This window comes from Halichoerus grypus, chromosome X (assembly GCF_964656455.1).
Source record: "Halichoerus grypus chromosome X, mHalGry1.hap1.1, whole genome shotgun sequence".
NCBI classification, from domain to species: Eukaryota; Metazoa; Chordata; class Mammalia; order Carnivora; family Phocidae; genus Halichoerus; species Halichoerus grypus.
The window spans coordinates 131,872,243-131,899,143 of NC_135727.1; positions in this window are offsets into that span (position 1 = coordinate 131,872,243).

Genomic DNA, 26,901 nt, shown 5'->3' on the forward strand with positions numbered 1-26,901 from the left:
GAAATCTCAATGAGCCATAATTCCCAGGGAATATCGAGTCCACAGAGGGCGATGAGCTGGTTTTCACTCCGGCATGTGGGTCACCGGAGAAACTTACAAAAAAAAAAAGAGCTTCAGGGCTGGGGGCTGTGAGGGAGAGATGGATGTTCAATTGGGAGCAAACGTCCCCCCAAAAAGTCTGTGACGTTTTGGCTTTGGGAGTGGCAAGGTAGTCGTTTCAGAAGAAAACGAAGGAGTTTAACATTTGGGAGCAGGATTCTGAGGGGAGAAAAAAGGGACATCGCATCTCCAAGGAAGATCATCAGTACGGCTCCGGCCACCCCAGGGTGCATCTCGGATGTCCCCAGAAACAGAAAATTGTGGGGCAACTCTTCTGAGCAAAGGAGGAGAGAAATTCTCCCTCTTTCATAGTTTATCAGCCCCGAAAAGAAACTAGAATCAGAAAAATCCAGAATACAAATAGAATTCAGAGAATAAAAGAATCCAAAGCAAAATCTTATAACAAAAGCCAGGCTTCTTCAACCATGTGTGAAGGGGGAAAAAATGGGCACTTCTGAAATTCACCTCCAAGAATGAGTTTCCATTCCAAGAACTGAGGAAACTGAGTCCCAGATATTTCTGAGGGTCTGAGCCCAGTTAAAAAGCACAATCATATGCAGTGCATGAGCTGTTGGATTTACTGGTGTCACACTGTCCAAGGACAGTGCTAATGTTGGGGAGATATTACGGTGTAGACGTGTGTGGGACTAATGATCCAAACCCCATCTGTGGGAAACCTGACAGGTGGATTTGCACATAAGGCCACATTTGTAATGATGCTACACACGGGAGGGCTTGTCTCCACCAGAAAGGGCTCACATAAGGTTCTCCTGATGAAAAACAGAAGGTATACAAAGTGCATTTTATCTTCACAGCTGAAGCTGTAATATGGAGACTATGAGATATGGCCGATACGGGAGGTCCGGTCTCTCACATGACCCAGTTCTGGGCTTTCCCAACTCGGCTGCTTCCCAGAGCAGATGCTCCAAAAACATTTGTGAAATAAAAGAAGTGGATAGAAAGTCAGTCCATATTGCCCAATTTTTCTTTGAGCTGTTTGGCTCTTTCTTATTGCTTTGTAGAAGCTCTTTATATATTATGGTTATGAAGGCATTATCTTTTATGCAACATGTTGCATGTGTGAGTTGCTTTCCTCTTAACTTTGTTTATACTACGGTTTGTCAGGTTACCTTGAACCATTTTCTGTACTCAAATGTGTCGTTCTTGGTGGTGAAGAAAAGAGTTTTGCCACGTTAAAATTAAGAAGACATTATTCAGTAGCTATGTGGGCTTGTCTCCATTTAGGTGTGTGTTGTGTTTGGAATTTTCTTGTGTGATTTGAAGTAGTGATCTCTCTTAATTTGATTCCACCTACACCCAAATAATCAGACATTCAGGCCGGCACCCACTTACCGAATAATCTCATTCCCCCACCGATTAGCAACGCCACCCTTGCTGAACCCAGGCTCAATCTCCAAGTGGGTCTTTTTTTTTCCGGATTCTTCGTTCTGTGTTTGAGATTTTTTCTCGACGACAGAGTCAAAGACATGCAATTACTGTATCCAATCTAGAACTTTCTAAGAGTGTTCATGGGTATTGCGAGAAGACTTGCCCCAAATTTGTACAGATTCACTTCCTCATCCATGGCGGTTCGGCCAATACCTACATTTGCTTGACCGCCACTGTGTATAACCACTGAAACCATCTGCAAACAGACAATAGCCGGGGTTTTTAAGGATAGCCACCAGGCCATGCACATGTGGGGGCACGTTATGCCTTCCGTGGACAGAAAGTCAGTCCGTATTTCACAAATGCGTGCTTGCCAAGGCGAGGGACCCAGGCACATGGGGTGCCGTGTCCAGAAGCACGCTCCCTCATGGAGCCTCCCAGCTCCCAACTCAATGGACCCCACTGGGACTTGGGCATGGGACCCCATTCTCAACTGCTCGTGGCGCTTTTCAGAAGAGTGTTCCTTTTCGAAACGTCTCCAGCCGGGTAGAGATGCTGAGGCACAGCCAGGACCCTCGTCAGAGGGGTTGGGAGACAAAAAAAAAAAAAAATTCAAGGCTCAAAATTACCTGTCATGAATGTTACAGTTAGGTGACCAGTATCGCTAATGAATTCCACACTCATGTCAGCCAGGGTATTTTTTTTCTTTTTTTCTCCCCCAGCGAGCAAACTCTTCAGGAAAGAGAGAGGCGATGAGTGATCGCCACGTGCTCTCCCGGATTCCCTGACACGGATGCCGAGGTGCCTTGCTCTTATTTCTGCAGCATCGTGGAAAGGCAGGGAGCGGGCCGAGGTCTGGGGAGGTGCCCAGTGCACAAGGCACCTGCACAGACCCCGAAATCCAGCGGGGATGTGGGAGGGGGGAGGGTGCATGCACGGGACGATGCTAGGTTTAGGGGGCTAACCCTTGCTTCCTTTTCATCTTTCCCTCTCACCTTCTGGGGACACCTGTGTTAAAGATGTAAATGCAGACATTAGAACCGTCTTGTCCCCAGTCCTGGCTTCATGCTTCCCACCTGAGGCTTTTCCGGACAGCAGTTTCAGTTTTACAGATGCGCGCGCATGTGTGCGTGGGCGTGTAAATAGATATATGTATTTACATATAAATATATATTCATTCCATTTAGAGACGAGTCTGTGAAAAACCCATAAGATAGAATTCGAAGACAAACAGGCGCAAAAAAAAAACTTCATTGAAATCATCATAAAACTATTTTTCCTAGTCTAACTACAGCTGTGGGGCACGTTGCCATGGAAACCACTTTCCTGGCACGCTCGTCCGTAGCCAGAGGTCTCCGATGGACGGTCTGCCGGCTCATTGCCTACATACAGCAGCCCCCCGTACAGAACGCTGCGCGCACATCAGCCCGACTCCTGAAATGTGTCAGAAAACATTATCAGAAGGGGGAGGCCAGTTGTTGTGGATTCCCCATAAATTTATAGATAATCAGGTCCTTAGCGGCTGCCAAAGGGTGGGATGGGCGGCGGAGCCCTGATGAGGGGTCAGCGACCCACAACGGGGGAGAGGAGCGTACTAAGAATCCCGGGGCCGCATAGACTCCCTAAGCGCTTCCGCCAAATTTATTACATTGTATCCATTCTATACACTGTACCTCTTGTTACAGTAACTAAAAATATCGTAGCCCTTCACCTCCTGTATTTGTTTAAATGTTTCTCCACCGTGCAAGCTGACCCAGGACACAGAAGCGTTCAGGAAGGCATCGCTGATAAAATTCACATTTCCAGTCTGCAGAATGAGATGCCTTAGTCCCTAAAAGGTTCTGGCTACACGTGTCGTAGGAAAAATTAAAAAAAAAAAAAAAAAGGAGAGAGAAAGAATCTTCTTAATAATGAGCTTCCCCCATATAAATGATGGAATAACATCGCGGTTACACATGTGGAGGTTCGAGTTCTGAGTGAGACTCTCCCTCGGTGTTCATTTTTAACTAATTCCCGTGGAGTTTATCCGTTCTGTTATTAAAACAAAAAGCCGCCAGGGTGATTAAAGCATTGTTTGTAGAACAAAGTGTTTTCAGGGGTACCGGTGTTTCATCCGCACACAAGAGCAATGTCATGCCCGAGGAATGTTCGAAACGGACTTTGCCATGTGTAACGTGAGTCCTCACGAGCACGCAGAGGCCCCTGGGGCTCCCGGGCCCTCAAACAAAGATGCCGCTGATGGGCACAATATTTAGACAATGCTGACGTTTTTCTGCCTTTCAACGATTGTCACACCCAAGAGTTTGTGACACGTAAGGAAATGCCAGCTGAGTTTTCCATTCGTTTCGATCGATTTGCACGGACACGGTATGCGGTTTAAGGCTTTGAGGACCCTCGGGTGGCTAAATTCATGGCTTCCTCACCTGCAAACTTACAAGGAGGCCGGAGAAAACAGAATTCCAAACGCAGGGCTGAGTTCAAGGACACTGGCGTCCTATCTCCACAGTTCAAGACTGGAGCAAACGCGAGAGAAGCTTACGGTTTCAAGTTGTATGATTTCTCGGAGTTGTGAGAACTTGGGGTTCTCGGCCTGGGGAGACAAGGGAGGATGTGCGATAGGACCATGCAACGGGCGTTCACAGCATGCATACAGTGCCCACATGAAGCAACCGGCAAGGAAATGGAGCGAAACGCCTCCTTCCTGGATAAAAAGACACTATCTAGCTCCCCTAAAATAATTTATAAACTCAACGAGATCTCTGGTAGAACTAATATTTTATTTTTAAGGTGGAAAAAAAAATTCCTCTGAAGGTCATTGGAAAAATCAAGCGTGTGAGCATAGCCAGGAGACTCTTGACAAAAGTCAAGTCCTAAAATGATGCGCCTGTTTGTTCACAAAATATAACACAAAGGCACGGTGCCACGTGAATCAAAGCACTCTGGTGTGGGTGTGAAAACAGAAAATGACCCAAATAGGTATAAGACCTTAGGAATCCCATATAATGAAACAATTATTTCAAACCTGCATAGGACGATGGATTATTCACTAAGTGGTGTGACTAGAAATTTATGGGGGAAAAGCCTGCATGCGTCTGTCAGTTGTTACCCCAAAATAATTCCAGATGAAGAAAGAATTAAGCACACAAAATGAAACCGTGGCAGAAGCAGGAAAAACAAAGGAACCTTTTTATAATCTTCCAGCTGGGAAGCCGTTCTAAAGACTGCACAAAAGCCAGAAGCCAGAAGGGGAAAATACGGGCACATTTAGCTTCGGAAACATTTAATACTTCCGTATCAAAAACGTCCACAATAAAATGAAAAGGTGACCGGTCACGTGGGAAGACTATATACAAGTGTTCATTCTCTAATGTACAAAGAGTTCCTAGCTTTTTAAAAGAGAGGGGACAAAGCAGGTCCAAAGAAGTGACAGAAGGTGTTCAAAGTGGGTAACGTGCAATTTCGAAAGTAAGCCCAAGATGAAAGTCCACTGCTTGCCTGCAGATTGGCAGGGTCGTCTGGGGAACCCCAACGTCTAGCATGTTGTTGGTAAGACCGTCAGTTGGCACAACCTCCCTGGAAGGCAGGTCTGTCGGGAGGTAAGATGCTTATGCCATTGGAATCAGCCATGTTCGGCAGGTGCACGGCCAGGAACACACACGTGGATTCACCCAATGGACACGGTGGGGAGGGCGCACCCGTGGCAATCCTGGAAAATGGGAAGGAGCTTCCGGTCCATCCACAGAGGATTGGGCTACATTTTGTGGTTTGCGCGTGGTGTGGAATCCTATGCAGCCATCAACGGGAGCAACATCAACCCATAAGCAGGGGGATGGAAAGATGTCCAGGGACAATAGTTCAGAGGCAAAATTAATTTGAATGACCTTTCGGGGAAAATGCACACACACACACACACAGGCTCGTCCATAAATAAAAACTCTCCTCCTCTCTCCCCACGTCCGTCTCTTCTGAACTGAACCATCAGTCGGCCCCCACTCCAGTGGGATGTCTGGGTCATCCTCATATGGGGCCCCGATGGAGATTCCAAGTCTCTCTCTGCACAGACCCCAAGAGCTGAACCACCTGAGGCTCCACCGAGCTGAACACCATACTCATCCCGCTTACGATTCGTTTTTAGGGGAATGGAGCCACCACGGACCCCCACAGCTCAGGGACAGGTGACTGTGAACTCCTAAGACAGTGACAAGGAGAGATCCAGCCAAAGCCACGGCCCGGCGCAGCGAAATCACTTCTTCAAAAACAGGCCATGATTGGGTCACATTGTCCCTCTGTGCTTTGGATTGGGCATAGAAACTCTCTGTGGCTTGTTAATTTTACAAGAATGCAATTTCAGTATTAAAAAGGAATGCGTCATTGGTTTGGGCACCCCTGTATGAGTGTCCTGGGGTGGCCGTGACAATTCCCATAAACTGGGGACTTAAAACCACAGGAATTCGTCCTCTCCCAGCTCTGGAGACCAGACATCTGAGATCCAGGCAGGGCAGGACCACCGAGATCCAGGTGGGGCAGGGCTGCTGAGATCCAGGCGGGGCAGGGCTGCTGAGATCCAGGTGGGGCAGGGCTGCTGAGATCCAGGCGGGGCCGGGTCGTGCTCCCTCCAGAGGCTCCAGGGGAGGGTCCTTCCTGCCTCTTCCAGCTTCTGAGGCTCCAGGCGTCCCTGGGCTCATGGCCACATCCCTCCCATCTCTGCCTCCGTCTTCACGTGGCTTCTCCTCTGTGTGTGTGTCTCCTCTTCTGTCTCTCACAAGGACACCTGTCCTTGGATTTAGGGCCACCCTGATCCAGAATGAGCTCATCTCAGAGCCTTCACTTCATCACATCTGCAAAGACCCTATTTCCAAAGAAGTTCCTCTTCACTGGTGCCAGGTGACATTATCTTTTCAGGAGACGCCATTCAGCCCACTATACCCCTACAGGGATGGCCCGATGCAGCCATAGACAGAGGTTGCCCACTGAACGACTGGCCCCCCATCCCCCAGCCTCCACAGGGCTGTAAGGATGATGGATTTCCAAGACAAGCTGCAAGAGATTCCCATGTCAGATGCAAATCTCGTTTACCACGGTGTGAGCCTTCAGTATTTGAGGAAGGAAACAGGGTATTCGTTGGTGTTGACATCTTGGCAGGAACACCCTACAGGACCTCTCGTGCTGTCGTCCCCTGAGAGGCACCATCCTAAGGACTCATCCAGCCCCCGGTGGGGGCTGTGGGGAAGGACCCAAAGTCCTGCCTCCCCTGAAGATTCAGGCCCAGCATCAACCCACGTGGGCAGCGGGACGGGGTCCTGGGACCCTTGGCCCAGAGCAGGTGGCTGTGGGTGAGCAGGTCCAAGGGACTGAGACCATGGCAGCACTGGCACCTGGAGCTCCCCTGGGCTCCTCAGAAGTGCCCAACCCGCCGAGATCCAGAGCGTTGTCCTCAGAGACACACCCTCTTCATTCAGCGATGGTGCGTCCTGGTTTCTATTACTAGAAAATTGCAGGAAGGAACCTGTTTCCTTTCCAGCATAAAGTCCAGAATGGACACGTTCTTCCCTCCCTCTCTGTCTGCATCCCCCGTCTGTCCTTATGTGTCTCTCTGTGTCTCCCCCTCCGTCTCTGTGTGTGTGTGTCTCTCTGTCTCTGTCTCTCTAGTCTCCTCCCTCCTTTCCTCCTTCTCTGCCTGCCCTCCTCCCCCACATACATACTTTTTCTCACTTTTTGGAGATTCCCATCCATCTCTGGAGGGAGGGTTGGGCTCAGGACAGGGGCTGACTGTCTCCTCACGACGGCCGACATCCTTTATCAAGGGCGTCTCGAGGACATTGCTGGGTGCTGGCGTCAGTGGGAGGGCTGAACGCTGTGGGTCACCATGCAGGGTTCAAGCGCACGGTCAGGGAGACAGAGGTGCAGACTGCTCCAGTCCGTGCCCGGATGAGCGGGTGTCCCAACTGCTCCCAGGAAGCCCAAACGTCTTGTGCAAGAAGCTCCCAATTCACGGGCTCCTCAAAGAAGGACGGCACCTTGTGAGCCATGAAATGAGATCGCCTCGGCCGTGGGCCGGACTCGGGAACAGTCACCATGGCACGGCGCATGGAAACTCATCCCAGAGGCCGTGGGATCACGCACACCCCGGCCTGGCTGGGGCCCTTTTCTGGCAGAAATGCAAAGCCCGGGTCAGAGTCACACATTCCGCCACTTCCCGGGGCTTCAGGGCATAAAAAGGTGCTAGAAATAAAAGGCAGATGTGATTCAGTCCAGGTTGTCAGTGGCCATACTCCGCCACCTGATTTATTTATGGGACAGCTTGACGGGCACGTCTCCGTTTTATGACAGAACTTTATCGGTGCAGACCGCCAAGGTTTTATGTTCACGGAAATAAAATCCCCAAAGCCTTCACATGCACAAGATGCAACTGAACACAGAATTGTATTGTAAACTTATTTAATTGAGGAGAATAAAAAATGTCATACAATCATTTAAAGTGATAAAAGGAAACCCCTTTTGTAGTTGGTTGAACAAATGTGATGGTTGGTTTTATGTCACAGGTGGCCCTGATTATACATGATTTCTGGGAGTGCCTGTGAGGGTGTTTCCAGATAGATTAGTGTTTGAATGGATGGACTCTGTAAAGCACACAGTCTTCCTCAGTGTGGGTGGGCCTTGTCTAATCAGTCGAAGGTCTAGCTAGAACAAAAAGGGAGAGGAAAGTGGAATCTACCCCACTTTTTTTTTGCCTGCCTGCCTGCTTGAGCTGGGACATCTCATCTTATCCTGCCCCTCAGACTGGGAGTTAGACCATTGACTCCCCTGGTTCTCAGGCCTTTAGACTTGAACTAGAACGACATCACCAGCTTCCCTGGGCCTCAACTTTCAGAGAAGATATCATGGAACTTCTCCACTTCCATAATTGCATGAGCCAATTCATCATAATAAATATACATTTCCCAGAAGCTGGAACAACCAACCTCATCTTGGGTGGCATTAAACCACAGAAGGAAATCCTTCCCCAGCTCTGGAGACCAGGAGTCTGAGATCCAGGCGGGGCAGGGCTGCTGAGATCCAGGCGGGGCAGGACTGCTGAGATCCAGGCGGGGCAGGACCATGCTCCCTCCCGAGCTCCAGGGGAGGGTCCTTCCTGCCTCTTCCAGCTTCTGGGGCTCCAGGCGTCCCTGGGCTCGTGGCCACGTCCCTCCCATCTCTTCCTCCGTCCTCACGTGGCTTCTCCTCTGTGTCCGTGTCTCCTCTTCTGTCTCTTACAAGGACACCTGTCATTGGATTTAGGGCCACCCTGATCCAGGATGGTCTCATGTCAGACCCTTCCCTTAATCACATCTGCAGACCTTATTTCCAAATAAGCTCCAGTCCACAGGTATGAGAGTCAGGGCGTGGACGTATCTTTTTGGGGCAGTCATTCAATCCACCTCTCAAATAAATCTTCCCAACCTATTGTCAATTCATTATTTCAGACTCAACAACAGTCCCCTAGATTCACATCTTCTGCTTTTTGACAGTTTTTCTCAGCAGAAGTCTGCATCCCATGGAAAACGCAAAATGAAAGCTAAACTCTATTCGGCTTGATGAACGTCTGCGTAAACACGCTTCCATAAAACAATTTTAGCCTTTCCCTCAAGATCCTTATTTCTGAAACTACACTTTGGAATCAGGTGCCGAGGTGTCGCAAACTCATCCATGAAGGAACGGCCTCCGTGTTCCCTTGGCTTCTCGTAGCTGCTCACGTCAGGGGGCAACGGGGCGGGGAGCAGGAAGCCATGGGAGGGGACACCACCAAGGGACATCCGTACATGCAGGTGCTCACCCAGAAGGTAGCTCATCGTTTGTCACAAATGCATGGCCCAGCGCCAGATGTTCTTAATTGGGGGAACTGTAATGGGGTGCTGGTTGGGGAGGTCATGGGAACCCTGTGGGTTTCCCGTCCAATTTCTTTCCAAACCTAAAGCTGTTTTTAAAAACAACAACAACAACAACAAACCAAGAACGAGGTCTACTTAAAAAAAAACACCCAACAACAAGGAAAGAAAACAAACCCACTTTGGGAAATGCAGGTGGGCCCCCAATTTCACACACCACCGGCCCTGGGAGCTGCCATCCCTTGGGATAAACCTGGGACTCCCCAGTTCATCCCCAAATGTTCAACACCCCCGTGGCCCCGGGCGGATGGGATGGGGGGCGTGGGTCCCACTGCAAGTAGCAGCCTTGTTCCCTATGTTGCCCAGAAAGAGCACCAAGCGACAACGTGGGCTACCCAGGAGAAGGGCCGGGTGAACGTGCACACGCAGCTGTGTGTTCTGTGATTTTACTGCTAACGGCTAAGGTACATTCTGCTCTTTCCAAAAGGGTGTTCGTTTCTCTTCAAGGCATGGATCTTATTAAGGATGCTTTAAAAAAAAAAAAAAAAGGCATTTGCTTCTCCATGTATTGTTCGTGTCAGAGAAATTCGTATCTGGGGCGTGTCCCCTGCAAAATGCAAAGATCAGCATTCCAAAAGACGGTCCCGTCTTGCGCTGGAAGGAGAAATCACCACGGGCCGTGTCCACCTCTGCAGAGCAAGTCCGTCCACCAGAGAGGCGCCCGCACCACTAATAGTTGGAGACAAGGGTCCTAGGTGGGGGGCGGCCCGCGTGGCCCAGGGCGGGGGGGGCCCTGGCTTCTGATGCTGTGGGCTCCGCCGGAAGGCAGGCAAACCCACACAGGGAGAGCGGGGATGGGGCATCCTCCACGGAAGTCCGGGCCTCCCCATGTCGTGGACCTGACCTGGTGCCAGGCCCAGGTGACCCTGCAAAGCACGGCCTCGTGTTCCATCTGAGCAGGGAGCTCGTGGGGGCTCCGGGGAGAAGGCAGGGTCTCCCGGGAGGCGGGATGGAGACGTGCCGAGGTTGCAGTGTGGAACTGGAGCTCATTACGGTGGCCGCCCAGAGTCCCCCCCGAGAGGGGTCAGGGCTGCCGGCTGGGGGCTGGCGCCAGGGGAGAGATGGGCCCGGAGACATCTGGACGGCGAGGAGGCCTGCGGTCGCTCACGGTGCTGCTGGAGACTGTCTTCGGGGGAAGAGAAACACATTTTCTTACTTTCTCAGCCTAAAAAGTCATGATGTCCTCATTATCGTGAGACGGGGGAAGAAGAGCTGCTTTCTTTCCTCTTCTTCCAGCCTCCTGTCTCCCACCCAACTTTTAAATGTGGTGCCTCTCCTTGTCCTCTTCCTTCTGCTCGTCCTCCCCCTTTTGCAACATTTGACCCAGAAGCAGGTGTCAGCCTTGTGCACACACATGCATGTCATAGGGCACGCGTCTCTGCTGATAAGCAGTATGAATGGAGCATCCTGGGCTGTAGGGTGTGGATCCGCGTCCCTGGTGCCCACCCTGCAGGTGCCAGGAGCATCCTCCCCAGTCGTGACACCCAGAAGTGACTGCAGACGTGGCCGAGTGCCTCCTGGGAGGCAGATCCGCCCACGGGGGAGACCCGGAGTACGGTTCATGGCAGGAACGGGCCCCGTCTTGCCCTCTGCTGTGCCCTGTTGGCTCCCCGAGGGTCAGACCTTCTGTCCGCAGGACAGGATTGGTGTCTGCGCTCCCACCTCTCGCTCCCCGTTCCGTGCACCTTCCCAACCACAGTCCAATTAATCTCAAGTTCAGTGCACTCAGCACTGCACATTTTGCCCGACATGCCCTGCTCATGCCCGAGCTGCATGTCTCCATGTATTTTGTGAGCATGGGCAAGCACACGACGTAGTGACGGAGAGAATCTGTCAGCTCAACAGCTCCCGCATCCGGTGATGTCCCTGGAGAAGTTCTGCACACGACGTGGTGACGACAATCCCGCGAGGGGCACCATGGTGTCCTCTCCGCCCTGTTTTCCAGTCACGTGACCAGTTTGGGAATGGGCAGCAGATGCAGAATGGCGGGACCTGAGTGTGCTCAATGCGGTAACTCCGAGCGCACAGGGCACCTGAGCAGAACAGCTTTCTGCATACATGCTGGAATGAATGAATGAATCCGTCGATCGATCAGTGCTTGAATGAAGGAATGAGTCTTTTGTCTTATCCAGTCTTCATAGAAGCCCAGAATGTAAACCTATTCCCAGGAGGGACGTCGGGGGCCCCTTTCCCTCTACACCCCACTCTTGGCCACCTGGACACCCCAGGGTATTAGGTCTCCCTCGAGCACCGTTTGGAAGGCACTGACCAGGGGAAATGGATGGACGTCCTATATGCCAGCCAGTCACTCGAGCACTGAAGCCTTTTGAGGGGTCTTTGTTGAGAACTGGACAGAACAGAGCACAAAATATCGGGAGCAGGTGTGTCCCATTGCGGGCTGTACTGGGTTGAATGGTAACCCCAAAGAGAAATGTCCACACCCTGACTCCCACATCTGTGAACAGAAGCTTGTTTAGAAACAGGGTCTTTGCCGATGTGATTAAGTAAATCATCTCCAGATAAAGTCATCCTGGATCAGGGTGGCCCTGAATCCAAGGACAGGTGTCCCTATAAGATGCAGAAGAGGAGACAGAGACCCAGAGGAGAAGCCACGTGAGGATGGAGGCAGAGATGGGAGGGACGTGGCCATGAGTCCACGGATACCTGGAGCCCCAACCTGGAAGAGGCAGGAAGGACCCTCCACTGGAGCCTCAGGAGGGAGGACAGCTCGGCCCCGCCTGGATCTCAGTGGTCCTGCCCCGCCTGGATCTCAGTGGTCCTGCCCCGCCTGCATCTCAGCAGCCCTGCCCCACCTGGATCTCAGCAGCCCTGCCCCGCCTGGATCTCAGCGGTCCTGCCCCACCTGGATCTCAGTGGTCCTGCCCCACCTGGATCTCAGACTTCTGGTCTCCAGAGCTGGGGGAGGATGAATTCCCATGGTTTAAGCCCCCGGTTTGCGGGAATTTTTTACGGCCACCCCAGGACATGCACAGAGTAGCAAAAAGTGCTGTACCCACGTACCAGGCCAAGAGCTGGGTTGATACTCTCCTCTGAAAACTGGCAAAGACAGGCCGGCTGACCTCTGTCAACAGGTAGACAGATGACTCCGGGTCCCAGAGAAAAGAGTCTCTCATTTTATCCCAGAATAGGGAGGAAGACACAGGCTCTGGATCCACCAGGGCCAGGCAGCCATCTCCACGAGGAACAAAATAAAGGGCAGGATGGCTGATGTTGGAAGTACTTGGGAATGTGGTCGATGTTCCTTTTACAAGACAGTAACCATGTCATTCTAAATTACCCTGCTCCAAAGTTAATATTTGTCCTTCTGTAGCTTTGGGAAATGACTCATCCCAAAGATGTGCCCTGGAGTTGTTCCCGGGGACGTGCGGTCAGCACCGTCCCCACTCCCTTGGGTGGCCATGCCGACTTCTCGGTAGTGCGTCCTCATGGTGAGTCATCCTGGGATGGCTCAGCCCCTCTCACCCCCTCTGAAAGTGGCTCCTTCCAGGGATATCTGGGCTACAATAGTCAACAAGCATTTCTTCAGCACCTACTAGGGGCCAGGGGCTGGTCCAGGGAGATACTTCCGAGCAAAAACACCTGGAGATGAATAATGGGCAATAAATATCTAAATTATAGGGTATATCAGAAAAAAAAGTAAGTGCTACAGGGTCTGCAGGCCCAGGAGTGTTTGCTGGTGGGTGGGGCAAGATTTGATTTAAATAAGGTGGTCTGGAGGAGAGAGGTTAACCAGGCAGATAACCTGGCAAGGGCTCTCCATGCAGGACAAGGGCCTGTGCAAAGGTCCTGAGGCAGGACCTTTGCAAACGTGTGCTTGATTTGTTCAAGGAAGAGCCAGGAGGCTGGCGTGGCTGGGATTGGATGAGCCATGGGCAGAGGGAGGGAAAGGGAAGAAGGCAATGGGTAGGGGGGCTGAGTCACTGAGGATCCCAGATGTCAGGATAGGGCTTAGGTGTCAGACCTGTTCATCCTGATACCTGGAGCCTCTCCCTTCAACCTGCACCTGAAGCCTCACCTTCTTACCTGATACCTGGAACCTCCCTACCTCCTGATACTTGAAACCTCCCCTTCCCACCTGATACCTAGATCTTTCCTCTCCCACCTGGAGCTTTCCCTCCCACCTGGAACCTTCCCCTCCCACCTGATACTTGGAGCCTCCCTCCCATGACCAGGTGGATTCCATCTCACACCAATCAGGTGGAAAGGCATCTTCAGGAGATGCCTTGGTCCTCCTCTCCAAGCAGGGAAGGGAATAGTCACAGAGATGGAGGTGCTGGGGGTGAGAACCAGATGCCCGCTCCAGAAAGAACCCCCAGTGGGGCAGAGCTCCCTGGGAAAGTCAGCTCCCATGTGTAGACAGTGGGACAACCCCTGGGAGGTCTCTGCAGAGGCACCTGTTGTGGGCAGTGCTTCATAACCCCAAAGTCTGGGTTCAGCATCCGCTGCTGATGTTCCCAAGCCCAGCGTCCTCACAAACCTCCCAGGGATGTGACTCATCCACCGGCCCCCTCAACTTGACCCAAAAACTGTCCGCAGAACAATGTTACGGACTTAAGATGAAATAATCATAGTCAAGCATCGTGTGTATGAAAATCGATGCCTGAATTCCAGACATGCAGAGAAAGACCTCCCGAAAGTTAAGGGCCAGTCACTGTCTTAGACGCCTGTGGTAGGACCTCATACGCCGGGCACTGTTTCCCTCCACTGTCTGATCTGTCAACTGTCTATCTATCTATCTATCTATCTGTCTGTCTATCCATCCATCCATCTATGCTATCTATGCTATCTATCTATCCATCTATTCATCTATGTGTCCACCCAACTTTTATCTATCGTCTATCTATCTATATCTATCATCCAACCATCCATTCTATCTATCTGTATCTATCTACCCATCAATCCATCTATGCTACCTATCTATCATCTGTCTATCACCTATCTATCCATCCATCCATCCATGTATGTATCCACCCATCTATCTATGCATTTATCTATCATCTATCATCTATTATCTATCTGTCTGTCCATCCATCCATCCACCCATCTATTCTTTCTATCTATCCAACCATCCATCCATTCTGTCTCTCTATCCACCCATCCATCCATCCATCTATTCTATCTATCCATCCATCTCTCTATCCATCCATCCATCTATTCTATCTATCCATCCACCTCTCTATCCATCCATCCATCTCTCTATCCATCCATCCATCCATGTATCCCTCATCCATCCATGTATCCATTCATCATCTATCCATCTATCAATAATATATATTAATCTGCTGTCTGTCTCTCTGTTTTTCCATCCTCAATACTGTAAAACTTAACCTTTTGTTCATATCACATGCTATATAACTGAACAAAAGGTGCAGGAAATATTTGCCTAATTAAAGCCAAACAGAGGACACAGCAAACTCCTGTATCTTTCAAGACCAGATGCTCACCACCAACAACACCCTCAAACCCAGAACATGTGTGGGTTCACACACACTCCCCCATGGGCTTGTCCCAGGGCTTGACTATAACCCCCCATGGCCCTCTCTGCCCCCAGAACCACGGCCCTCTTTGTGGGCAGCCGCTCAGTGCTGAGCGGGTCCTGGGCCCCTTCTTGAGCAAGCAGCAAGGCATATCAGAGCCTCTCTCACCAGCTACAAACACTGAACAGGCCCCCTGATAAGTTCCATCCATGGGACCCTCCTCAACTTCTTCTGGGGGAAGAAATGCGTGATTGGAAGCACATTTATCTCCACACACATGTTTTACATCAGGACCTATGACACCAAGGTGAAAATGGGAGAATGCCCTTGGAAGCCCAGCTTCAGTAGCACCAGACAAAGACAAGAATGTTGGGCGGGGGGAGCCCATTGTGAACCAGACGGGAACCAGGGCTGTGACGAGTCAGACACCTGCCCTAGCCCTCCCCATCCCGGTGACATCGCCTCAACCTCAGAGCCCTCCTTTCACCCATGGCTTGTTCCTGGTACAGAGACGCACCTGCCGTCTTCCTGCCAATGAGGCCGCCATGTTGCCAGTACTCCTTGGTGCTATTCTTGGGGTGATGAGTCTGGAGCCAGTCCCACTCCACCCATTACTGGTGCCATGCTTTGGGCATGTCACTGGCAGACCCTCACCCTCGGTCTCCCCAGCTGTGAAAAGAGCATAAGACGTATTTTGAAGAGCCTCAGCAAGCATTGGGTGGCTGGCTGCTGATAGGTCATCAGCGAAGACCTTGCCTCTTCCAGATCCTTCTAATCCCCTCCACTCAGGGAAGAGAAGCAGCTCTTGGCACACGGGTCAAGGATTATGGCCACCGCCCCCTTGCTCACACCTGTGCCTCCTGCCCGCTCTATGATCTCAGATGCCCTGCCTCCAGAACAATGGAAATTAATGTCCAGGGGATGTGGGCTGTGCTGTCTTGGTGTGGCGGCCTGAGCAGATTAACACAGTGCCCAGGGTCACATGGCAATGTGGATACAGGTGCCTGCCCAGGAGAGCTCCGAGCACGCAGGTGTGAGCCAGGAACCTGCTACGGAACAGATAGACAGCTGGAGCTTAGTGGTCTGGAGCATCTCTTTGCAGGTAATGGGGCTGAGCCATTGGGTTGGGTGCCTACCAAAGAAGATGGCCATGCTTTGGACCCCTGGTTTCCACGGCAATCAGCAGCAGGGAGCAGAGGGTGGGGGATGTCCCGTTGACTCACTGCCTATTGGATCTGGCCGGACCCTCTCCCAACCTTCCAGCCCACCCACCTGCCTCCGGGAGGCTCCCAAACCCCAGTGCACCTTTGGCTTCAGAGCCAAATTCAGAGGAGGTGTTCTCCACAGGCTCCCAATGTCATCCTGGTTCTACGGCGGTGTAGCCGACAAAGGTGGGACCCAACACATCAAGTCTCCGCTTTGAGAAAAGATTTCCCACACGTTTTGCTCCTTGTTCAGACCAAACGGAGCCACCTGGCTCCCACAGAGGAACATTATGCAGGGAGGCGTGGGGTGGAATGTGCCGGGGCTGTCAGGGAAGTGACAGACACCTCTCATTCTCCTTTGGCACCCACACGTCACTCACCCGGGCTGACATGACATGGCAGATCATCAGTTAAGTGTGCGTGTTGCCAGCAGACCCTTAAAGACACCGGGATTTATCCCCCTGTTGGAGAACATGCATAATTCCCATTCATGTTACCAGGACCCACAGGTGCTCTGTGCTCCATTCAGGTAGACCGCAGACATCCCATTCTGAGCATCCCCAGCAAGCCAGAACATCTCTGACAGCCCCAAATTGGCTCTCACCTTACACACAATGCCAATGAGCAAGGTGAAGGAGCTCCCCACGCACCAAGATTAGTGATAAGACATGTAACGGTAGTGAGGCAAAAAAAAAATCTATTAATAAAAATCCCATGGGCTAAAAAAAAAAGAGAGAGAGCTTACCCTCACTCCTAAAGTATTAAATCTCTGACATTCATTTTTATGTCATATTAAAATTTTTTCATATTAACATTTAGCACTTGGGAAGAAAAAAACACAAGTCAAATATTAACTTTGAAATCCTGAGAGTTCTCAGATCTTTGTACTTTAGTAAATTATTATTCTCCCTCTGTTCAACCAAACACTGTGAGGGGTCTGTTCTCCCAGGAACGGAACATGGACAGTGGGAAAAGTGGAAGGAAGGGAGCAGGTGGAGGGCATCCTGACAAGGAGAGACCCCCACAAGTACAACGAGCTGCCCGCGGATGAGCCGATGAGTGCGCTGGCCCTGCGGACACAGCCTGAAATGATAATGGATGATTGTCCATGGAAGGTGACATTGGAAGCCATCTGTGGGAGTCCCGCTCTTCCGCGGAGAGATAGATTGGCCTGACCTCTTTACATCCACTCCCCTACGCCTTCTGTGTCCAAAGTTTGGCGTGACTGCTCAAATTCAAACACTCTTCCTTCCATCACTCTGTTGGATGCGTTTCTGGCGCCAAACTTTATTCTTACCATGATTTTAATATTTTCCGTTCTCCTCGGTTGTGTCTTGCCAGGTTCTTAGTGAAGGTTCTGGTAGGACCTGCCCCTTGGTTTTGGGGGTGCTCTGCCAACAAGGGAGCAGAATGGGCATCTCTAGTTTGTTAGGGGAACTCAAGTGTTAATGGAAAGTCTACAGGGTGAAGGGTAAACCTCCAAATGCATGGGTTGATTTCCGTGGTTCCTGCACACGTATCAGGTGTCATGCACGAGGCCGAGAGATTGCCCACCATCACGAAAGTGTCTTGATTTTGGTGGGATTCAGTGTCGCGGTTCTAGGGCGGGATCCTAGGAGAGCTTCTGTGCATTAAGTCAGCTTCTCTGCAATGAGACAGGAAGTGCCCATGGGGCCCTTACTCGTGTAATCCCACCAAACCTCACTGTTGTCCACAGCAGCCCATTTGGTCCCCACCGGTAGAGGGGTGAAGGCACCCAGAACTGGATGTTCCAACGGTCTTTGCACCCAAGCAACACCAAACACACTCATTACACAACACGGACAACCCCCAATTTAACCTTGTTCCCATCGGAGTTTCTGGTTCTAGGATAACCAGTGACACATCTAAACTCTAATTAGAAAATGAGAAATGCACGTGGCGTCTTTCGTTGGCCACCAGACAAGTCACAGAAAGAGGCTGATGGCTCTAAGTGCATGTGGCTGTGTGCAGACAGCGTACCAGTATCGCTACACACAGAGCTGTCTCCAAAGCCAGGAGAGACAACCACGTGTGATTGCGCGTAGTCGGTGTTCAACAAATTGCCACCGTATGTTGTTATTGTGCAGAGCACACCCGCCGCTTTCCCCTCACGTTTCCTTGGAATGATTAATGTCACATATTCCTCTATCTGCTCTATGTATTGTGATATAGTTTTATACGTTTCAAGAAAAGCAAAAAGGCAAAATCACCTATAATAGTTATGACGGGACCAAGTGTGATCATGGCAAGTTGGCTGCAAGGAAGTGGAGCGATTGCCTTCTCATGTGGGAGGGAAATGAGAGCCACGGGTTGGAGAACGGGTTAGCTCCCTCAGTGGTAATTAAGGGTCCACTTCCTCGGGACCAGGAAGTTCTACCTCCAGGTGTCTCCCCTGGAGAAACCATCACACCTGGGCATAGGGGAGCGTGACTAAGGATGCTTATGGCAGCTACCGGTGTCATAGCAGAGCACCAGGGAGACCCAGATTTTCCTCCCAATGGGGGATTGACAGATCCGTGCTATCAAATCCACAGCAGATAAAATGCATGCGGTGGGTCTCTGGGTGCTGCTGGGGAATATCTCCAAGACAAGTTGTTTAGTGACAAAAGCAAATTTAGACACTTACATACAACTAGACAATGTGATGTCATTTATGTTTTAACAAGTCAAACACACACATACACACACACAAGTCCAAATGCACCTAAATGTACAGAAAATTTCTGGAAGGACATACACACAGAGTGACAGTGATACTTATCTCTGGGGAAGGGATGAGGCATGAACAGAGTTCTTAAGGAGGCTTCCAACTTTATTTGGAGTGTGTTAATTCTCTTTACCAAGCAAACATTTCATTTTGTTTTTAAGTAGTCTCCATGCCCAGCCTGGAGCCCAATGGAGGGCCTGAACTCACAATCCTGAGGTCAAGACCTGAGCTGAGATCAAGAGTTAGATGCTCAACCCACTGAGTATTTGAAAATCAATATATTATCTTTGAAGACAATAAGAAGATATATAGAAGTCAAGAGTACATAAAGTAAAAATCACGTTAAAGGATATTTGTATGTATTTACCCACCCAGCCTTCTGCTTATCCATCCATCCACCCCACATCTATCCATCCATCCATCCACCCACACATCCATTCATCCATCCATCCATCCACCCACATATCCATCTATCCATCCATCCACCCATCTACTCATCTACCCATCCATCCCCCACTCACCCATCCATCCATCAATCCATCCATCCCCCACCTACCCAACCAGCCAGCCAGCCAGTGACCTATCCACCCACCCTACACACAACCTACACCCATCCATGCACCCATTCATCCATCCTCCATCCATCTACCATCCATCCAGTCATCTTCCCACCTGTCCACCCACCTACCCATCCATCCACTCACCCAACCATCCGTCTCCCATCCATCTCCCATCCAACCATCCATCCACCCCCCCATCCACTGACATATATAAAAAACCTAAAGTAAATAGACCAAATTATTAAAAGTGATTATCTCAGGATAGGATATTACAAATTAGCTTCTTTTATTGCTTTTTAGTTCCCAAGTTTTCAACAATAAATGTGTGTTGCTTTTGTAAACATAAGATTCCACCCAATAAATGATATTTAAAAATTAGAATCAATGATCACATCCATGAACAAAATATGTAACCTGTTTAAGAGAGCCTGGAATGAAAATGGAATTAGTCATCTTTCCCCAGATGTTAAGTTCTAGTGATGGCTTTCCCTCGGGTCCAGGTGTGGACCAGGCTGTGGGCACAGGTGGGAGCCCAGGTGAATCAGAATCCATATTTCTGTACCTAGAGTCAGAAACCCTGGATTCCAGTCCCACCCTTCAGTCCTACCTGTGTCCCCTGGCACAGCCTCATCATCTCTGCCTTTGTTTCCCCATCTTTAATTGAACAGAAGGGTGTAACCCTTAGGAAAGCATGGTTACTTTTCCACCCTCATTACTGGAGCCTGGATGCTGCCCCTTTTCTACTCTCCCCTACCTGTGCCTCCCCTTCCCAACCTCCCCTTCCCAGGGCTCTGCTTATCCCTGACCATGGTCCTTCTGCAGCATCATCTTGGGGAGAAAGCATAGCCCCTGAAGTCACCTTCCCATCTCCCTCCCTCTTATCTTCAGCATTTATAAACAATAGTAATGACATTGATAAAGATAATAGTAACCACAGCAATGACAGGAAAATCAACCACGTGTATAGTAGCTACACTTACCACTGGTTCTGCGATTCTGGATGCTCTGGGCCACACAGCAGGTGCGATCATCTGTGAGGAGCCCTTGTCCCCACATAATGAATGGGGGGTTTCTCAGGACCTATGGGTGGGGCTTCAAAGCCCCAGCCTAAATGGCAGGGCTAAGAGTCTTTTTGAAACCTCTCTGATGACAATCTGTCTTTGGATGGAAGGACTGTGGCTGATGCTGTTGGAATGCCCTTGAGTGTGGAAGCCAAAAGTGGTGGAGGGTCTCTTGCTGCCCTTCCAGCAACAGGGAGGCCAAGTCTCCGTGGGTGGCAGGGACGCCATGTTGAATCAGCAGATGTCAGGGTCCATTGTGGGCCCCGTACAGCTGTTGGAGGACATTTGTGATCTCACAGAGCCGGAGAACCAGGGAATGTTGGGGGAAGATGGCATTTGGACTGGAAATCTAAGGCAAGGAGCAGGGTGGAGGTCGTCTGCTGACCCCTACCCCAAAACGCTCCTGGGTAACAAATGGCCCCTGATTACGGGATTTGCAAATGAAAGAGCTGAGAGGGCAAACACAATGCAAGTGGAAATCTTCCTGCAGTTGGGAGCACAGAGAATGCAAGACACCCCCTGGGGTTTCCAAGCCTGTCTTGGGGAGACATTCCTGTTTGCTCAGGTTGGGAAGGGGAGAGGCGCTCACAGACATCACCGAGAGCTCTTGTCCAGAAACCACAGCAGGGATGGAGGGCTCCTCATGAGCCTCTTTCTTTCCCCTCAGGGAGGAAAGCGTCATGTGGTAGAGCAGGTCTGTCCGTGGTGGAGCAGAGAGCCAACAGTGGGGCTCAGATGTGGGGCACAGGGTACTGGGAAGCTTCGGATTTCAAACAAGTTGATATTCCTCCACGGCAAGTGGCATAACCCAAGTCACCTTCATAATGAGCTTCTCCGTGATGACAACTTTAAAAATAGAAGCAAAGGGATCTTTGTAAATTAGATTTCCCAGAGAACTTACATCCAGGGACGTTTGGCTCCATCTATGAGAAGCCAAGCATGCACACAATCACTGGTGCAGTATGTGAGCCGTGTTTAGTTAGTGCCCCTAAACCTACGTGTTTTAGAGTGGTGGTCCTCAACCAGGGGCCATTCTAACCCTCAGGGGACACTTGGCGATGAGTGGAGATATTCTGAGACCAGAGAAGCTGCTCAGCACCCTACAGTGCACAGGGCGCCCCACATCAGAGAGTCATCCAGCCCCAGATGTTGGCCAGGTTGAGGCTGAGATATCATGACCTGGCATGAGACACTCTATCTACCTAGCTATCTAGTTATCAATCTATCATCTATCATCCATCTGTCTATCAATGTATCAATCTATTACCTATTTATATCTATCTGTCTATCATCAATCTACATCATTTATATTTTTCCCCATTGTCTACCTATCATCTACCTATCTGCACATCTATGTTATCTATCAATATGTATTATATATCTGTCATGTATCTGTCATATATCTATAACTATATCTATCTCTGTTTTATCTATCCATCTATATCTATCTATAACTATTTCCACCTACTTGTCTATGACAGCAGTTCCCAACTGGGAAAATTCTGCCCTCCAGGAAACACCCAGCAATACCTGGGGACATTTCTGGTTGTCGCTACCTGGGGGAGGGAAGAGGATGCCCTTGGCATGTGGTGGGACGTGGAGACCGGGGATGCTGCCCAATACCCCACAGTGCCCAGGACGCCCCCACAACAAAGAATGTCCTGGCCCCAGATGTCAGCCGTGCTGTGATTGAGAAACCCTCATCAGACGTGTCAGAGTCATAGAGAGAAATATGCATTTTCAGGAGGTCCCCGACATGGTACAGACACAGACCCCATGCCCAGCTGTGTCACTCTGCTCAGACACCCATCCTCCCCGTCTCATCACCTGCGCATCTCCTTCCCTCTCCCTTCCACTTCATCTGCACACATCCAACTGGTGGTAGAAAGGAAATGCCCGAAGAAATGCTTGGAGGCACCTATTTAAAGGCGCTTTATAAAAACCAAGGAAGGATCTGGACAGCCGTGATGCACAATGGTTTATTTATTTTCCTTGAAACGTGATGTTTTCATATGAACACTGCCACGTGGCCAAACCGTGAAAGGATTGCTTTTGTCCAACTTCCAAAGAGCAGAGAGACAAGGGCGGGGTGGGGAGGGATTCAAAAAAACAATTGATTCAGAAAATTAAATTTTGCATCTCCTGTTGGAGAATGGGAGAATGAGCCCAAGTAAAAATTTCAATAAATAAGGCTTTGCAGACATTCATCCTCTGACTAATGCAGAATGTGGGTTTATACTTTGGGGATGTTTATCCATCATACGGGATGCTGTTTAGGGTAAAGATTCTCTGGCCTCCTTTCCAGAGATTGTGTTACTATAGGCTGGGGGATAGGGCTTGCAAATTTGTGTTTTTTTGCTTTTTAAAAAAATATGCATTTTCTATTATCATGAAATTGACTCGGCATATGTGTGCTGTGCAGTCCTGTGAATTTTAACATATGTTTAGATACATATAAACATTGTCACAGTCAGGAAACAGAATAGTTCCATCACCCCCCAAACCTAATATTACTGTCATTCTATCCCTATATAGTCTCACACACACACACACACACACACCCCAACCTCTTGGGCGACCTACAGGATAATAAGAATAATCTTGCCCCAGTAGGTCAGACAAATTAGCCCTAAGTTAAATGCTGCTCGAGTCCACCCAACAGAGCACACAAGCAAGGTGTAAAACAATCAAAGTATTTCCAAGCAATTTAGTTGCATCACAGAACAAGGTTCAAAAATACTTACAGGAATACAAAACTATCCAGCACCCAACAAGGTAAACCTAAAAATGTCTGCATCTAATCCAAAATTACTAGGCATGAAAAGCAGAAAAAAAAATATGCCCCATGCAATGGAGAAAAATCAATTAATTCAAGTTGACCCAGAATTGACAAAGATGTAAGAATTAAAAACCAAGGACATTAAGATAGTTCTTATAACCATGCTCAATTTGTTAAAAATAAAAACTTACTGTTTTCAGTACAGATGTGGAAGATACAAAAAAAGCTCAAATCAAACTTCCACCCAGGAAAATAACAAGGTCCGAGCTGAGAAATATACCTGGTGGCACTGTAAACAGATGAGACATTATAGAAGGAAAGATGAGTTCATGTGAAGCCAAGGAAATAGACACTATCCAAAATGAAACATACAGAGAAAAAGGACTTTAAAAATTAAAAGAGCATCAGTGAACTGTGGGTCAACTTCATGCAGCCAAACACATGGCTGTTGGGGTCCCTGAAGGAGAAGCAGGTTTCAAAGTTCACCTCGTTTAATTTTACAACAACCCTACAAATTGGGTCTTCTGATCTCCATCTGATAGATCAATAGGGTCGCCAGATAAAATACAAGATGACATGCAATAGTTGGGACATACTTGCGTAGGGCAATTTTTTGTAATTTATCTGAAATTGAAATTTAACTGGGAATCTTCCTCTGCTAAATCTAGCAACACTACACATGGAGTGATGGAGTCACAGAGATTAGACAACTAATTCATCAAGGTCACATCACAAGAAGAGATGAGGGTGTAACCTAGAACTGTGTGAAACCCAAAGCCCATGCCCTGATGTCCTAAACCCCCCTCTTTCAGGAGTCCAACACCTCACCTCTGCATCAGCTTAAGGTCTTATTCTGTTGTTGTCTACACACACCCCAAATTAGATTACAAGTTCATCTAAAGGCAAAGGCAAGACTGCATTCTTGTTGGCGTGCCCAATAACCTGGATGAGACAGGTAATGGTGGGTGGATGGATGGATAGATGATGGATAGATGGATGGATGGGTGGGTGGATGGTGGGTAGATAGATGGTGGATGGACAGATGGATGATGAACGCATGGGTGGTTGGATGGTGGATGGATGGCTAATAGATGGGTGGATGAATGGATAATGGATGGATGAATGGATGGATGATGGATGGATGGAGGGGTGGATGGAAGGATGATGGATGGATGGGTGGGGGGTAAATGGATGGACAGATGGTGGATGGTTGTATAGATGGATGGATAACGGATGAATGGATGGATGGATAGATGGACGCCATGATAATAAGGAATTGGTGCTATTTTTAAATCTTTATTTAAGCCTTATTCCTACAAGCTCATCCTATGTGTCATTGCCACAGCCTGTCTTCTTGCATTATGCTGTTTTTCAATCCATCTTATTGAAAGTCAAAAGCCCAAAGAAAGCCAGGAGCCAAGCCATTAACGGGGTAAGTGTGGTCTTCTTCTTCCATTAGCAAGTCTACAGAGAGTGGCTGGTTGAGAGAGAGCCTGAGGTCATCATCCTGAAAGCTCTATCTTGTCCTCTGGGAGGGGACACGGCCCAGGGAGGCCTCCTGTGGTTTTGTCCCAGGAGAGGGAATCAGGAGCGACAGCAGGCTTATTTTATTCTCTTTAAAAATAGATGTGGTCCTTGAGACACGTTGGCTCAATGCCTCAGGATGGATGTTAGAATGATTTTATTTCTGCCCCCTTAATGCATCTTCTGGGTGTGTGTGTGTTTGCTTCTGTTTTGTTTGATAGAAATAAATTAAACTTTGCTATGTTTGGGCTATTGAACTACCACAATAATTGATAACGATGACATTAAAATCACATCAGGAACAAGATGTCTCTTCAATAAAACCTCTTTAATTAGGATCTCATAAATTTAGAATTTGGGCTGAAATTTATCTTAGTGTTAGCTATTAAGAAAAGACTCTGAGTAAATTAATCCTGTAAAGATTTCAGGGGAGTTACTGACACCTTCTGTGCTTTAGAAGCATTTATTTTACACCTGAAAATGTGGGGTTAATTATAATTGTCTATCAGATGATCAGATTACCCACCTAAATGTTATTCATCAAAACTTTGCAAGCATTTAATATTATATGCATTGGAAGTCTATTTTTACAATATTCTGTAATACCTGCTGTCCAATTCTTAAGACTTACATTATTCCTATTCAACAAAATTAGTGAAATTTTCATTATAGTGCATCTTAGCAAAGTGCAGTGAATTCTTTTGTAAAATTCTATTTTATAGATCCTGCATTACCTTATCTGATTCCGTGTTGTGTTTGTGCTGAGGTGTATGGAAGAATGCCAACTGTGGGTCTGGAATCTAGTTCTAACTGAGCTGGTACCTGGTTACCTGACTTGAGTAGATGCTTAACGTCCCGTAGGTATTTCTTTTCTTTATGTGTAACCCTAAAAGACTAGGACTATGTCATTCCCCAAGTAGCTTCAAGTTTTAAATTCCATAATCTCATGGTTAAATTAGTAACATTTATACTGTAGTTCTTAGTTGTTTTCCACGGGGTAAATACAGATGTGTGGGAGTGTGCGTGTGTGTGGGTAACATCTTATGTGTTTTCTGTGGGTCTATTTCTTAAAAAATGATGTTAGGTCACATGATACAAAATTGCTATTTTCATACATTAGAAATGATCGAACGTCAGCAATTTCATGTGGCTCAGTCTTGTCGATTTATATTCATATCTTAGTTTTCCGAGTCCCTGAGGGTCAGGTTACAGTTTTATGTTTTTGCATCCTGCCCTAGTGTCTAGCCAAGAGCCTTCCAAACGCCTGTAGCTGTCAGCTACTGCTGAATAACGAACTGTCCCTTAACATGGATGCGCAAAAGAAATGGTCACTCATTCTTAACTTGAGTTGGCTGATGGCAGCCTGGTGTGACTAGGCAGCTATGCTTCTCGACTGGGTTAGACTCCTCTCAGATCCATGTGAGTTCTTTCTGGGGTCTGGACTGAGGATGCAGCAGTGGCCCAAGAAGAGCTGTTCTCACAGCAATGGCAGAGTCACAAGAAGGGAGCTAACCATGCAAATGCATCTCAAGCAGAGAAGTGTAACGCCCACCCACCCACCCACCCAAGAGGTAGGGCTGGGGAGAGAGGGAGTGAACATTTTGCAACAACCGCTTCTCAATGTCTATTTTACAAGTGATTTTTTGCAGCACTGTTTCCCTAAGAATGTAAATGAGGTAATACCTTGTCACGAAGTTGACGGAATCCTGTGTCCCAAATATGTGCTAAGCATGACCTTAAATTTTCATGTGTTTACCAGTTGTCTTGCTATGAGCGTGCCTGAATAATTTCTCTGAGTAATGGTCAGGTGTTTGACTCCTCCAGAGATGAACATAATAGGTAGATGGGCAGGGAGTGAGGTAAAAAGGGGTGAATCGCCAGCCTCAAGCTCTGTGGTTTTGTGGGCATTTCCAAGGGATCCCGGGAAGGTTCAGAATTTGGCGTGGGAGGAAGGTACACACAGCTCTACTGGACAGCAGGATATCCACCTGTGTCTCAGGGCATCTAAAGGTGAAAAAAGAACCTCACCACCTAAATTGCCTACCACCGCCCACATTGCTTCTCCAATTATTTCTTGCCCGGGACCACTCCTTGAATCCCTGCCATCCTTCCTCCTTCACCACATCTGGGTCC